The sequence below is a fragment of the Triturus cristatus genome, chromosome 2_2 (genome assembly GCF_964204655.1).
Source record: "Triturus cristatus chromosome 2_2, aTriCri1.1, whole genome shotgun sequence".
Classification (NCBI taxonomy): Eukaryota; Metazoa; Chordata; class Amphibia; order Caudata; family Salamandridae; genus Triturus; species Triturus cristatus.
In genome coordinates, this window is record NC_140582.1 from 1,169,703,692 (window position 1) to 1,169,718,224 (window position 14,533).

At 48.1% G+C, this 14,533-nt stretch overlaps 1 protein-coding gene across 4 annotated transcripts in view; it reads left to right on the plus strand.

Moving 5' to 3' along the window:
- ZNF638 (zinc finger protein 638) overlaps positions 1-14,533 on the plus strand; it is a 994,232-nt gene that overhangs the window by 35,887 nt on the left and 943,812 nt on the right. The window lies entirely within an intron of this gene.

Below are 14,533 nucleotides of genomic sequence, written 5' to 3' on the forward strand. Positions count from 1 at the left end.
ATAATAAGTGACTTATTTGAATACCATCTGGTCTTTGTCAGTATAATTGAGTCCTCTATGTGCATTTAGCGGACATTGCAATAAGTGGGTATCCGATTTATGAGAGTGATGGGGTAGGGTGGATTGAAGAGTACAAGGATGAGGCAGGCCCAATACGTCTGACTCATTCATTTTTAGGTCTCGCCTATGCAGCGCGCATGCATAGGAGGGGACCTCTTGGAATCAATCAGCTTTTTGCGTCAAAAACATGCATGTTATGCATTCTTTTCTATTGCAAAGCATGCATGTTTGGCGTTTCCCTTGCGGGAGCGAGCTTTGGCAACATCTGTTTGTAATGATCTTGCAAACAGAAAACGCTGTGTGTGTCTGGCAGGCAGTGTCAGTTTAGTTTCAATTTGAGGCCACGCCGCACGCTCCCTGGAAGCAGTAATACTTTTTTTTTTTTTTTTAAGCAAGAATGAAATTCCAAGCAAGAATGAAATTCCTTTAGAAACCAATACTTTGTTTTGTTATAGCCCTACCCTTCATTGCCTTTTTTCACGCTCCATATTGGCTCGGTTAACTTTTTGTATAATGGTTGCAGTGTATGTACCAAAAGCCACAGCAAGAGAGGGGCTGTCTAGCTTAGAACATTTATCAGCAAAGAAAAAAAATATAATAAAAAGGGCGCGCGCTCTCTCTCAAAGTCTGCGTCTTCAGGCAAAGCACATCACCGTACAAAGGTAAAAAGAATTTTTTTTAAAAACCATCATTCCTGGCAGCGCCCATATAGGCATTTAGGGGCTTAATTTTAACCGGGGTCTAACGGGGCGCTCATTCTTTTCACGCTCTGTATTGGCTCAGTTAACTTTGTTTAATTGGTGATGCGGGCTTGTGCTGTTTACCTCTGCGAGTGAAAAGGGAGGTCCTCCACAGGGTCTGAGAGGAGTGAAGTCCTCTTAAGTCATAAAGAAGGAACACGGACTAATTACGCATTTCCCACGAGACTGCAGACACCCCAGTCACTAAAGAATAAACAAACATTACAGATATTGCTGTTTGCTGTGGTGCCTTGTTCTTCATAGGCTGCCCTTGCCACCCCATGCACTCCCACACACACCCCACAAAAGGCAGCCCCGTGCCTCAGGGCCCCTCTCCCTTTCAGGCTCCCCATTTGGCCTAACGCCTTAGAACATCTGTAAGATACAGGAGTCATTCGCAGGGGCCCCCTCATCACATTCTGTTGGAGGACAGAGGGCCCATCATGTTGTGCTGCGCCGCCGCACCGCATCCTTTGCACGTGCACACAATGTGGGTCAAGCCCCATTCTGTAGCAAGAGCCTCCTCCCCATCTCCCTTAGTAGCCCATGAAGTTCACCCCCACCTCCCCTGTGTCCGGTCAGGTGTCAGGACCTCGCCATTTCCCAGATGCTGCAAAGAAATATCTCCAGCCCCCACCCACTGCTCTGGCCCGCAGACCGGAGTGGTGAAGCATAGCTGGCATCATGTATGGCCTGGCACCTTTAAAGCTGATAGATGTGCACAGATGCTGCCAGCTGGAGGTTTTAGCTTGTATGACACAGGTCAGCTCAGGTGCCATAATATGACTGCTGCAGGGAGCCTGCTTTCCTTTCATTTTTTATGCAAGTAGAAGCAGATTACAGAAGCAGCCTCGTGCTTGCAATGGTATCACTTCATACTTTAGAGATGTTTTGTACGGTGTATTTACATATGGTGCGTATTTGTATGCAGTGCACGTTCTTTGTGTGGTTGCATGTACATTGCTTGATTTGTAAAAGAATAAACCTCAGTGCACCACAGATTTCTTCAGAAGCTGACGGCTGGTGCTGTCAAAGGTCGGGGCGCCGTATAACAAGTTGCTGGTCAGACTTGGGACATGTGTCCCACAGACCAGAGTCAAAGCCACAGTAGTTATACGCAGGGTTTAGGTGAACAGAGGAAGGAGATAGGATTAGTGGATGGGGGGGGGTTAGTCTACCTGTCGGGGATAATGTTCTTTTTTAAAGTGAGATTTCGATTTCCCCTTGACGTTGTTGTGATGTCAGAGATAGTGGCGTTCCAGATCCTGCGGGTGTAGGCTGAAAAGGCTTTTCATGGTTTCTCTTTCCTACAGCGTTAAGTCTCTGATCTAGCGATGCCAGAGCTCATCTCATTGTATTGACCTCAACATATTGGTAGGTAGGTCAGTGTCCTATTGGGTTAGTTCGGTTCTTGGTGTAGAGGTCCTTGTAATTGATGTCGCTGATCTTGAAGATCTGGGCTTGCATGGGATCCCAATGTAGATACTTTAGTGCAAGGATGATGTGGATGGATTTCTTCATACCCTGATCTGTGCTGCTGCATAAAGGATGCATTTTAGGTGAATGAGAGTTTCTGCAATGCCCGTGAGCAGGGACTTTCCTCTATCTAGCTGCCTGGGGACTAGGGCATGAGTAGTAGTTCTGAAGCCCATTTGGTTAATAGCAGGGATAAAAGGTTTCACTTTTGTGATGGGTAGAGCTGCCTGGTCTTGTTAGCAATGCGTTATTTGAATGGTTCTAGAATAAGTCTGAGAGATTTGGCCTGTTCTACCAGGGTCTGAGGCCCAGAGAGACGGTGAATGACATACATTGGAGAATGTTTGGTATTGTTGGAATTGTTTGGATGAGTTTGAAGAAGGCTTTGTCTCTGTATGTTGTTGGTGCAAGATTTTGACAGTGTTGTGTGCTGGCAGCAGACTGGTGAATCTTGATGTATGCCTTGGTGAGCCTGCAGGTGGTGGGGAGAGTGATGCTTCAAAGCTAAACAGTTTGCTATTGGATGGCAAAGTAGGATGGTGAACCATTGTACATTGCACCAGTGAAGATCCTATACCTTTTTTAGGGTGTGATTTGTACAGTTCTATTTTTTTTTGGTCAGTGAGGAAGAGCTTGGTGTAGACTTCTGAGTCAGGTTGTTTAAATTCTACAGCATGGTCTGAAACCAGATTGATTGTCTTGCAGTATTTTTTTTCTTGTGGATGTGCTCCTGTAGTTGGGTGACGACTTTCTTCTTGCCACGGGAAAAACTTTTTCCCTACTGTTGCTACATCATTGCAGTGAGCCACCAGAACTCAAATTTAGTATTCATGATCTCCCATACCTAAAGTAGTATGTTATATATAGTTGCAGTGAATGGTTGCTTTTCAGAGAATTGGGGAGGGGGGGGGGGGGGAGACTGGGTGACATGATATAGACGTGAGGTTGAAGAGGTTAAAAACACCACTGTTTTATGTAGGGCCTGGAAAAGCATCTACTATTGCTTTCAGCTTTTTTTCAGGCCAGAGGATTGGTGGGAGAGCCATATATATGGCCCCTCTTCTCTGTCCCAAGTCTTAAACTGGCCTCCTGCCACCCACTTCACTCTTAATAGTCTCTACAGAGTTTTGGAATGAGTGTGCATATATGAAAATCTGTGTATATTAGATGTGTATAGATTTTCTTTTTTAATAAGTATGTCGAATAGTTGTTTTTATAAGATGCTATTTGGTAATACCTGCATCTTATACAACCATTCGACGTACCTATTTAACATTATTTTAATATACACATCTTTTTGATCTGTAATTGAAATGTAGAGTAAAGCACACACCCTCTCCTAGAAGATGCATTGAACAGTACAGCACTCACTAAGTTTGCATGCACGATTATAAGATTTATTTTATTTAAAACCTGAATGGATTAAATGATATTCAAGCTCATGTGGAATATCACTTTGGAACGGGAACCTAGGTCCATATCCTAGCTTTTGCCCTTGACAAAAAAAAATTCTTGGTAAATCATCAAGTCAAAATTGCTTTATTTCGATAGCAAGTATCATAAAATCATCAGACAAGCCATTTTAAAGTACACTATAAACAGATAAGTCATAAAAAGACATAAGCATATAATATTTGATCGATCGCAACATAGTGCAATAAAATTTCGTTGTGATAAAAATATTTCATTATAATAAAAACAAAGGTTAAAAAGTTTTGGTTAAAAAAAGTAAAACCCAATTTACCTTATGAGTGACAATACATAGATGTTAATTTGAGCACTGTGTGATCGTTCATTATGTGCTCTAGTTTGTTCTCCAGGGGGCTTTTAGTATTAGATTAGGTCACCTTTCGTAAAGCTTTGTCTGAGTATCCAAGCGCAACTCAAAAACTTGGACACTCCGCAAGCAAAGAGGGTTCTTGCATCCGATTTTTAAAATGCGTAATGCAATCCGGTGATCAAGAGTACCTAGTTGCTTGCAGATTGGTGTAAACCATCTAGACCTTTCCTTTTCGTACGCCGAACACGCAAACAGAAGGTGGGCGATAGTCTCCTTCGGTGCCCTACAACAAGGACAGTCTTCTGTGGTTTGTTTTGGGGGATGCCATTTAGCAGTCAGTTCGCAAACCAGGAGCAACCCAAACCTGAATTGGCTGTAAAGCTTCCTGTCTCTTGGTATCGGGATTGTATCCAAATATGGTTCCAGGCTTCTACGTTGTTTGTACTGGAAGAATTCTTCCGTTAGCCTTCCTACGTTTTGATTGCTGAGATTCCGGGTGTCAATCCAGTCCCAATAGATAGTTTTTGCTCAACCTTGCTCGGGGATTTTGGTTGTCCCAGGAATCCTTGAGGCCAATAGTTATCATTAATTTCTTGATATTAGATATCCACTTAACCCCACGGTTAACATCGAGGCTCATTACTTCAGTGAGTGCTTTGGCATAGTTCGTAAGTTCAGTGGTCCGCCTAAGGTGTGCCCAAAAGAGCAGCCGGCGTAGCTTAGCAATGTCACTGAATGAGCGTCTACCCATATCCTACATCAGGGGAATTAATGGGACATTTCAGGGTAACCTAACCAAATCCCTCAAGAACTTATGTTCTGACCTGCAGATCTCATCTACTTTGTCAAATCCCCATAACTCTGCTCCATAAAGTGCCAAGCTGATTGCCTTTGCGTCATAAACCGTGAGGGCCGGAGCAACTGGCCTGCTTTGCGAGGAGCAATTTTCTTTGCTTAGTGCCCCGACTGCACGTTTGTGGCTCAAGAGCATTTTATCGAGGTGGGACCTCCACAGCATTTTTTTCTGAGAGACGGATACCGAGATAGTCGAACGTGCTGACTTTCGCCAAACATGTCCCATCAAGGGTAAGATTATTTCTGAAAGATTTGTGGGGGTTAAATGTCATAAACTTGGTCTTAGTAGCGTTTATGATCTGCCCCCGGGAGTTACAGAAAGATGGAAATCCATTCAACAGTTTCCGCAGCCCAGATGGGGTCTTGGAGAGCAGCCGTGTCATCAGCAAACGGGAGAGTAGGTACCTTGTCGCCCGCCAGGGCCGGGGCATCATCTGGATCTAACCACACCGTTCACGTATAAGGAGAACAGGGTGGGTGCCATCACACAGCCCTGACGTACTCCCCTGTTTACTGGAATCCTTTCCGTCAGTTGGCCTTGGGACCCCATCTCACCTGAGCAGAATTGCCCTGTTTTTTTTTTTTTTTTGAAAAACCTTTATTGTGCACATTTGCATCATCATACAACGCACAGTCACCGTCCAGGCGGCGAAGCAGTTAAGCAAAGCGTACGCTTCCAGATGTTAGAACACAGCCATTCAGCTGACAACCCGGGGGTCCGGCGGCGTTGTACAGGGTAGCATGCGTACAGAAGGGAGGTGCGTGCGTTGTGAAGAGAGTAGGTGTGTGGCGCTGTTTATGTGCATTTGATTTTTTGTGGTGTCCCAGGTGCATGTTATCGGCAACAGAGGATGGCGCTGTGATCCAGCCCACTCCACGGTTGCGCCGGCTGTCACCCAGGCCCCGATCCAGAGACCTATTGGACGTCGCTGTTACCCCAAAGTGTAAAGGCCTCCGGGCAGCCGAGCGCCAGCAGCGTGCTCAGAGTGTGGGCCGAAGCGCGGCAAGGATGGTGCAGTATAGCTCACAGCGACCCATATGGCAGCGCATAGATCTGGCGAGTCTAGTATGCAGCGTCATAGTCCATATCTATCCCGTGTATGCATGGCAATAGTATGCGTTAAGGTTAGGGTCGTGAACTCAAGTAGGGTCAAGGGGAAGGGGGAAGAAGGGAGGGGGAGATCATTCTGCGGTAGAGCAGGAGGGTCATCATCCGCCAAGCTGGGCACAGCAGGACTGCACAGCGTGCGCGGGAAGCCGCGGGCCAGGGGAGGGGGACAAAAGGAAAGAGGGCCTTCATGAAGACTGGAATTCCCCAGTGTCCGTGCCCGCACCTGCCCACCCTGTGTGTAGGGCGCCCCCCCGCGCCAGAGAAGGAGCGGCCCGGCAGGGCAAATCGGCCACGCCCCCCCCCCCCCGTCCGACCCCTCCCCATCCGGACAGTGCGAACGCCCCCGCAGGCCGTGGCAGCAGTTAACTCCGTGTGTGTGGTATAGCTGCGCAGCGAGTACCTCCCAGCGGCAGTCCCATGCAGGGCGGCAGTGTGGGGCATCAGGGGTAAGTAGGGGGGGGCAAGAGCCGTCCCCTTAGCAGTCCCGGGGCCGCCGCCGCCCCGCCAGCAGGGGAGCGACAAACCCCAGGGATTCAGGTTATCCCCCTGTCCTGGCAAGCCCTCTGGAATGTCCCGAGGAGATCATCCCAAAGTTGGGCGATGGGGAACTTCCGGAGCCCTGCAGTTTCCTCGCGAAGAAGCACTGCGCTCTCTGCCTGCGCCCAATTAACAAAAGAGGCTCTCCAATGTCGAACGTGTGGGGGGGCGTTTGCCTTCCAGTGCTTGGTGAGCAAGCGTTTGGCCGTTATAAGACCCATGTCCCAAAAGCGTGCCTGTACTTTATTGTCTTTTGTGCGTCGGTAGAGTCCTAGTATGCATGCTTCCCATGTATGCGGGAGCCGCCCATCAGCGCCGCGCACGAGCAGTGTCAGTACAGCGTCCCAGTACGCCTGTACCTCTGGGCAGTGCCATAGCATATGTAAGAGGTCCGCTCCCGGCAGTAAGCACCGCGGGCAGGTTGCATCTGTCCTCGCAAAGTACCTGTTAATTAGCAGAATTGCCCTGGTGGAGCTAAATCGATAAGTTGAGGATTAGTGGGGGGATGCCCAGATCTCCTAATATTTGCTACAACCTTTTCCCGGGGACTAGGTCAAAGGCAGTCCTTAAATCTCTAAAAGCAAGATAAACACTGCCTCTGCCTATCACAGTGGTTTTCCAGTATATCAAAAGCAGCCTAAAGACCTGATCCACTGTTCCTGTGTTGGCCCTGAATCCCGCCTGGTATTGGGAGAGGATATCTTCGTCCTCAGCCCAAGATTGGATCCTTTGTAGCAGGACCCTGCCAACTACCGTCTGGATTGCATCAATCAAACTGATTGGGCTGTAGTTGGCAGGGTCCTCTCTGGCTCCCTTCTTGTATATCTGGACTACCTCCGCCCCCTTCCATGATTCCGGTACTGGGCAACCATTGGCGATAGTTAATTAAAAGTAGGATGTAACATTCCCAGTTTTGGGGGTCTTCAAGGAACAGGTCTCTGGGGAGACAGTCAGGTCCCGGGGCTTTATTGGGAACTATTTTTCTTATGGCAGTCTCTACTTCGGTCAGGGAAAAGAGTTTGCTGTTGCTACCATCAGAGGGAGTGGTGTGATAAGCTCCTTTCAGACAAACGCCATCGGACCCGGAGTAAAGTTTCCCAAAATGATCATACCAATCCTGGGATGAGATATCGTTGGGGATAAGATCTGAAACCCTCTTGCCTGCCAGTCTAACAAGATTCCAGAAAAGATTAGTATCCCTTGCTATGCTAGCATCCTTTAGCTCCTGCCAGCGATTCTCGTCCCATTTCAGCTTTGCTTGAAGCCAAGCCGCTCTGTATTCTTTCCTTATGATTTTGATCACAGGGCAGTTCTTGCTTCTAATTGCTAAGGCTAATGCCTGTCTCTTTAGTCTGCAATCCTTGGTGTAACATGTCTGCCTGCTCTTTGATTGTACGCCATGCTTCCTAAGTACCTGAAAATGTGCGCCAATCTGTTCAATTGTGCTTGAATGGATAGCAGGGACATTTATGAGCTTGACTGCGCTTGTCGTTGCCTCCTGTAGCTCTAGAGTATTCATTATTTATTTTATTTAACAAAAAACACTTTTTATTGATAAACCATACAGCGAGCATAACACATATTTTGACAATACGAAGATGTCCACCATTACCTCCACTCCTCCGCCCCCTCCACCGCACTGTCAATCAACCTCATTGCGAATCCGTGTAGATAGAACGCCCCTCGTGGCCCTTGCTTTGTCATACCAGTCCTTTAACCAGGAGTCCTCCTGACCAGTGGCCTCTCGGGACCCTTTATTCAGTGTTATGCTGATCCAGCGCTTCCCCTCCCAGTATCCAATGTCTCTCATTCCTGAGTGCAATTGTCAGAGAGATACAGATATTGCCTCTATACCTGTTCCATTTCCCCCATTTGTGATCCCATTTACGCGGGCACCCCCTCTCCTTGAACACTGCCTTCTCAGCTAGCATGGCATAGTCCATATCTTTAGCCCAATCCGCTAATTTTGGCAAGGTGCCTACTCCCCATCGCTGTGCAATGCTTCTCTTGGCTACACCCCAACCCCCTGAGGCCCTTTCTTGCTCAATTTGCGTGAGTTCCGTCGCTACCCAGATGTTCAGTAAGCATAGCATGGGTGTCTGGCATATAGTCTTATCACACGCCGTGGCCATCTGCCTGGTGACATTAACCCAGTATTCCTGTATGCGGGGGCATTCCCATAGTATGTGGAAAAAAGTGCCAGTCAGTGCACATTGCCTGAGGCATTGCAAGTCTGGCCGCCTATTGAGCCTGAGCAACAGTTTGGCATCGAAGTATACCCTATGAAGGACCTTGAGTTGCACTAGCCGGAGACGCAGAGGGATAGCCACCTCTCGCGGCGAGGACAATGCCTCCCTCCAGTCCTCATCGTGCATGTCCCCCACATCTGCCTCCCAGGCCGCTCTCAACTTAGCCATGGGGTCCCCTCTGTTATTGATCAGCTTCTTGTATGTGAGTGATATTGCCTTGCGGTTCATGGGATCCAACAGGAGTCTATCCTCTAAGGGAGAGGAGTCCGGAAGGGGTGCATCTTTGGGCCGCGCCGACTCTATCGCATGACTAATTTGTAAGTAGCGAAATCCCTCCGATGGGGCTAATTGGTACTTGGCCTGAAGTTCCGGGAAAGATGCCTTTTGCCCCTTTACCCACACATCTCCCACCCTAGAGATTCCGATCAAGCCCCGTTTGTCGAATCCTGCGTAGGAACTGAGTCTCCCCAGTATGTCCGGCTCCCATAGTGGGGTTACCTTCATCAGGCGACCCCTCCACCACATCTGGTTCTGTACCCCGTGCCACACTTCCACCGCGTGTGCCGTTGGGCCTGTCAATCCCAACTTCTTGTAATTGGTGTACAGGGCTCTGTTATAACCCCCTTTTCCTAAAAGCCAGTGGTCCGTGCGGAAGCTCGGGTCATCGTGTTTCCCAAACACCCAACTGTTTATGGCCGTCAGCTGCGAGGCTTGATAGTACAGGCGCAAGTCCGGCAGTCCTATTCCCCCATCGTACCATCCCCTAGTTAGCTTAGCCATTGCAATACGTGGCGGCTTATTGTCCCAGAGCAATTCACGTATTGCTGCCTCGATCTGTGAAAAATAGGAATTGGGGACCGGGTAGGGTGTGTTCTGTAACGCCTACAGAAAACGGGGTAGAGCGAGCATCTTATATAAGGACGCCCTTCCCAATAATGTGAGAGGAAGGGTTTTCCAGTGTGCCACATCTGCGCAAAAACGCCGTAGTACCCCCAGGAGATTCCTCTCCAAAAACATCACATCTGTGGCGATGAATATGCCCAAATAGAGGAACCCCTGACTGGTCATCGGGAAGGTGTAGCCTCTTGGACTTAGGGGGGCTCCCCCCCAGAGGGGACACATCTGGGATTTAGACCAGTTAATTTGGTATCCTGAGTGCGCTCCGAAAATATGGAGTACCCGACGGAGCGACCGAGCGGGGGAAGCCAGATATAACAGAATGTCGTCGGCATACAGCGAAATGCGGTCCTCGTGCTCATCCGTCCACCTCAGGCCGCTGATGTCGGGGTCTCCCCGTATCCACACCGCCAATGGCTCTAGAACCATAGCGAAAAGCAGGGGTGACAGCGGGCAGCCCTGCCTGGTGCCACGCCCGAGGGGGAAGGAGGAGGACCGATAGTTGTTATCCACGACGTATGCCCGAGGTTGCACATATAACAACTGAATACATCCCTTAAATTTGGGGCCGAATCCCATGCGGTCGAGGACAGCAAATGGGTATTACCACGCCATATTCTTTCTTACGACTTGCCTTATTCCATCCATTTTTGAGTCTTGTGCAGCAACCTTGGGCCATCTGAGGGAACTTCTGCAATTTGAAGGGAACAGCTCTTTAGTTAACAGTGGTGTGTGGGTACTCGATGGGAGACAGGGGGAGACCCATGGAGTATTCATAGTCACGCAAAGGGGATTATGGCCACTGTCCGTTGTGTTGCCCACTGCCATATCTATACTATTTCCCCATAGTCTTATGTCTAGTAATACATAGTCCATGCGGGAAGGGCAGCTGGCTCTATTGTAAGTATTGACCCCCTGGGCATCTGATATAGTTCTGCCAGTTGCTGCCCTTAGGCCAAATTCGAGGGAGAGTGCATTAAGTTGAATTGCTATCTGTGACCATCTTTTAACAGGGGGTAAGCCTAATGGGGGGGGGGCTCCAAAGGCCAAAGTATGTAGATTAAAAACTCAATCTCGATGTGCCGCAAGAGGAATAAATTCTTTTCTGTACGTAAACAATATTAAGTAATTATTATGCAAAAAAAGTAAGCCACATAATGTCAGGACTCCCACTTTGTCTGGGTCAATATCGCCTTGGGTTGCTGTACAACAATCAACCCACCCGAGGGGCGCCCTTTCCCTATAGCGATGGTTGGTGAATGGAAACCGCTATAGGCCGATTTGTATAGGGAAACCAGGCTCCAAGTTACTTGGAAAACACAAATGTCAAAACAGTCTATCAGATCGTTCCAGTGGGGCAATGACAATTTCTTGCTAAGCCCGGCAACATCCCAAGAGGTTATCTTTAGCTGTTGTGTGGAAGACTGATCATGAGTTGAATCTCTACTATGGGTGTGTTGGCGAGGAGACAGAGTCTGGTGGCAAAGCGGGGGGGGAGGGGGATCAGGAGCTTTTGAGGGGTTAACCACGTAGGCCTTTATAGTATCTAGATGCTGGTGATTTGGGGCAATGTGTTCCAGACTAGTTGTGTGTGGCTCTGGACCAAAGCAAGGGATTATGTTTTGGGGACTACATTTGGTTATTGAAGGGGTAATGTGTGGTTCCCGATGTAACTGGAGTGCGCTCTGCAGTCAATCGACTGCTTTTAATGGGCTCCCTCCACTTGGGGCCCACGATAGACGCTTGCCTGGCTACTGGTGTAATAGGCAATCACCAGAACTGGATAGCTGAGGTGCCAGGGGGGCAACTGCGGTACTCCAGTGTGAGGAGCCTTTCAGCCAAATAGGCCTTAGTCAGGGTGAGCTTGCTGCAGTCCAGAGGTTGGGTAGGGTACGTGCATCTCCGAGCCCTGATATAATCTTGTATGACTGTGCAACGACCCCATACGTGACGGATCCAATGTATTGATTTATTTATTAAGGAGTCTTCATTTTCATAGCCACCATTGGATCTAGCTTGGGAGCATTAACCATTAAAACTTTTTGCACCTGCCGAAGGGGGGCGGGGGGAGAGAGAGAGAGTTACTGGAACAATCATCCTGATCTTTTACAAAGGGGCGTGTAGCTAATGGTGAAATGGATGGTCTAGTACAATTGTTAGGGTCCTGAGAGGGAGCTTATCAGCCTGTTTTGGCTTTGAGGTTATTGGAACCTGCTTGGATGTTGAGGGGTTTGGAGAGGGTCGGTTTCCCATTAGGCCTCTTTCCTTATGGGAGAGTAAGCAAGCTTGATTGGCCTGTGGGCATTGCTCATACAGGGGGTATACAGGCTGCTTGTGTTTCTGGGGTATATCCTTTGAGGATAGAAGTCTGACCGTAATAAGTTCTTAGATCATATTTCTCATGGTTCCTATCTCTGACCTTTAAGGTACTAATGAGCTGAAAAATGTCATGAGGCGATGGGATTTCCTCTTCACTGATCTCAATTGAAGTTCTGGGAGGTGAATGCAACGTCTCGACCCCGGGTGTTTCGGGCATATCTGCCAAAGCTGCAAACCTATTCGAGCAAGAGATAAGGGGGCCAAATTGACAACCACTGTTACTAGTTGGGAGATTGGTGAGTGAGGAGGAAGAGTCATGGGAGGGAGGATCATTCTCCTGTACTACTCCAAGCACAAGTGATGCGTCTTTCCTATGTGGTGTTGCTCCTTTTCGGGAGGGCTTCCGGAACATTGTGGGGATGGTAGTTGGACGGGGAGGGCTAGCGCTTTTGGGGGGCGATTGGGTGTTGGTTTTGGTGACTATTGGTCCTGCTTCTAGGATACCTTCGCATCCGTGAATGAGTGTCTATTCTATCCATCACGCAGTTGTTGGCAGCGTGCCTATGTACCTTCTTTGCCTTTTTTCCCATTCCCAACCCCCTGTTGGGGCCAGTTCCCGCCCCCGCTCCTTCCATCGTTTTCCTTTTACCCATCTTTTAGCCCCCGATAGGTTTGTGTGGCACAATGCTTTCAATGGCCCGAGGTGTTTGCCCCCAGTGCCCAGAGTCAAGTATTTAGTTTGGAGAGTTATTTACTAAATCCAGAAGCCCGGCACAGAATTTGTAATAAAGGCGTCCTGCTAGTATCTTCAAGCAACAAAGGGTCTCTAGTACAAACGTTCTTAGCACAGTACCCTATCCATTTTCAAATTGGTCTGCTTCGCTGCTCAGCAGATGGATGTTAGAGAGGTGGCCCTGCCCTGCCTCTTCCTGGCAAGGACTGTCCCGCCCTTGGCCCGGGCGTTTCCCGTGGGGCGTGAGGCAGTGCTTTATAGCGTGATGGAGGTGCCTCCCCCTCACCTGTGGCAGCGGAGATGCGGCGGGAATACTTCATGTTGCACCCTGGGACTTGGAGTCCCACCAGGGTGAGTGGCGGCCCAGGCGAAGAAGGAAACCGGATAGATGGTGGCAGATGGTGGCAAGTGTAACACCCTGGGGTTAGGCTCACGCCAGGGTGTTAGACAGAAATAGTCCCTGGCCAAGTCCCGCAGGCAAACAGTCTTGGTAAATCATTTATGCTCACTATACCCAAAAGTATAAACATGAAATTGAGTTGTAAATATGGGAAATGTAATGTGATCTAGTTTAAAGAAGCAAATCTGATTTAAATCATTTCTTGATATAATTTCCCAGCACCCCTATACTTTACAATGCTGCTTTACGCCCATTCTAGGTTTGCATATGTAAGTGCTAAAACGTATATAAATCGTGGGCGTAGTGGAGCTACGCAGAGCGCCATGGAGTTTAAAATAGGGCGGGTTAATAGGGCGGGTAGGAGACTGGGGGGGAGGGCTGGTCAACTCCGCACACTCCGCGGGTGCATATACAGGAATTGACAGAATTGCAAGCTACTCAGGATTTTCCTGAAGGATAATAGAGAATGGTGTTGATAAAGTTAGTTCCAAAGTTTAAGGATTACCACTGAGAATTATCTGCACGTGGATGTATGTTTAGCTCAATCTACCTTAACCTCTTCTGTGCCCATGACGAGAGAGTCTCGTCATGGAGCACGGTTGCGCTGTGCCCATGACGAGACTATCTCGTCATGAACCCCACCCACTAATACAACGCCCGGCACAGGAGGGGGAAAGGGCGTGGCACTGAAGGGGTTAAGAAAAATGAGCTTTCCCGTTTGGAGTTTATTATTGTTATACTTGAGTTTTTGTGAATACGTTTACCAGATGTGGAGATTTGTATGATTAAAAACAGTCAGAGGAGGAAGAAGTTATAGAATAATGCAACAAGAGGTGATTAAAATAGTTCTTAAAGAATATAACAATGCAGCATTAGGGTAATGGGGTTGGAGACTGAATAAATGCTGAAAGAGTAAGGTGACCATCTTGATGGATCATGTCCAAGGGTTTGGATCTTTGGGAAACATAGATCAGCATGAGTAGAGATTTGAGGTCCCGTATGAAACAAGAAAGAGGGGTTGCAGCAGAGATACTTATGGAGTGATTTCCACATTTCAGGATAATTTCCTGAGGAAAAAGTGCGTCTGGGTTGACTTCTTCTTCAGATTAGGAGATATGATAAAAGTTGGAGCTTCAGTGCCAGGGCTATTTGTGCTCCTGATAGTTTGGTTTCAAGGTATTTGGGGTTTTAGTATGAAGAGCTTTGTGGGCGATAAGCTGCCTTGAAAATGCATTTTCCTTCAATGGTAAGCAAATTGAGACTTTTGAAGGCAGGTGAGATGTGGGCAAGTAACTTATTTCCAGTGAGGGGAGTGACAGCCTTGTTGAGATCTGCTCTTAGGGGCGCAAGATAACATTTCTGAATTCCTGTCAGAG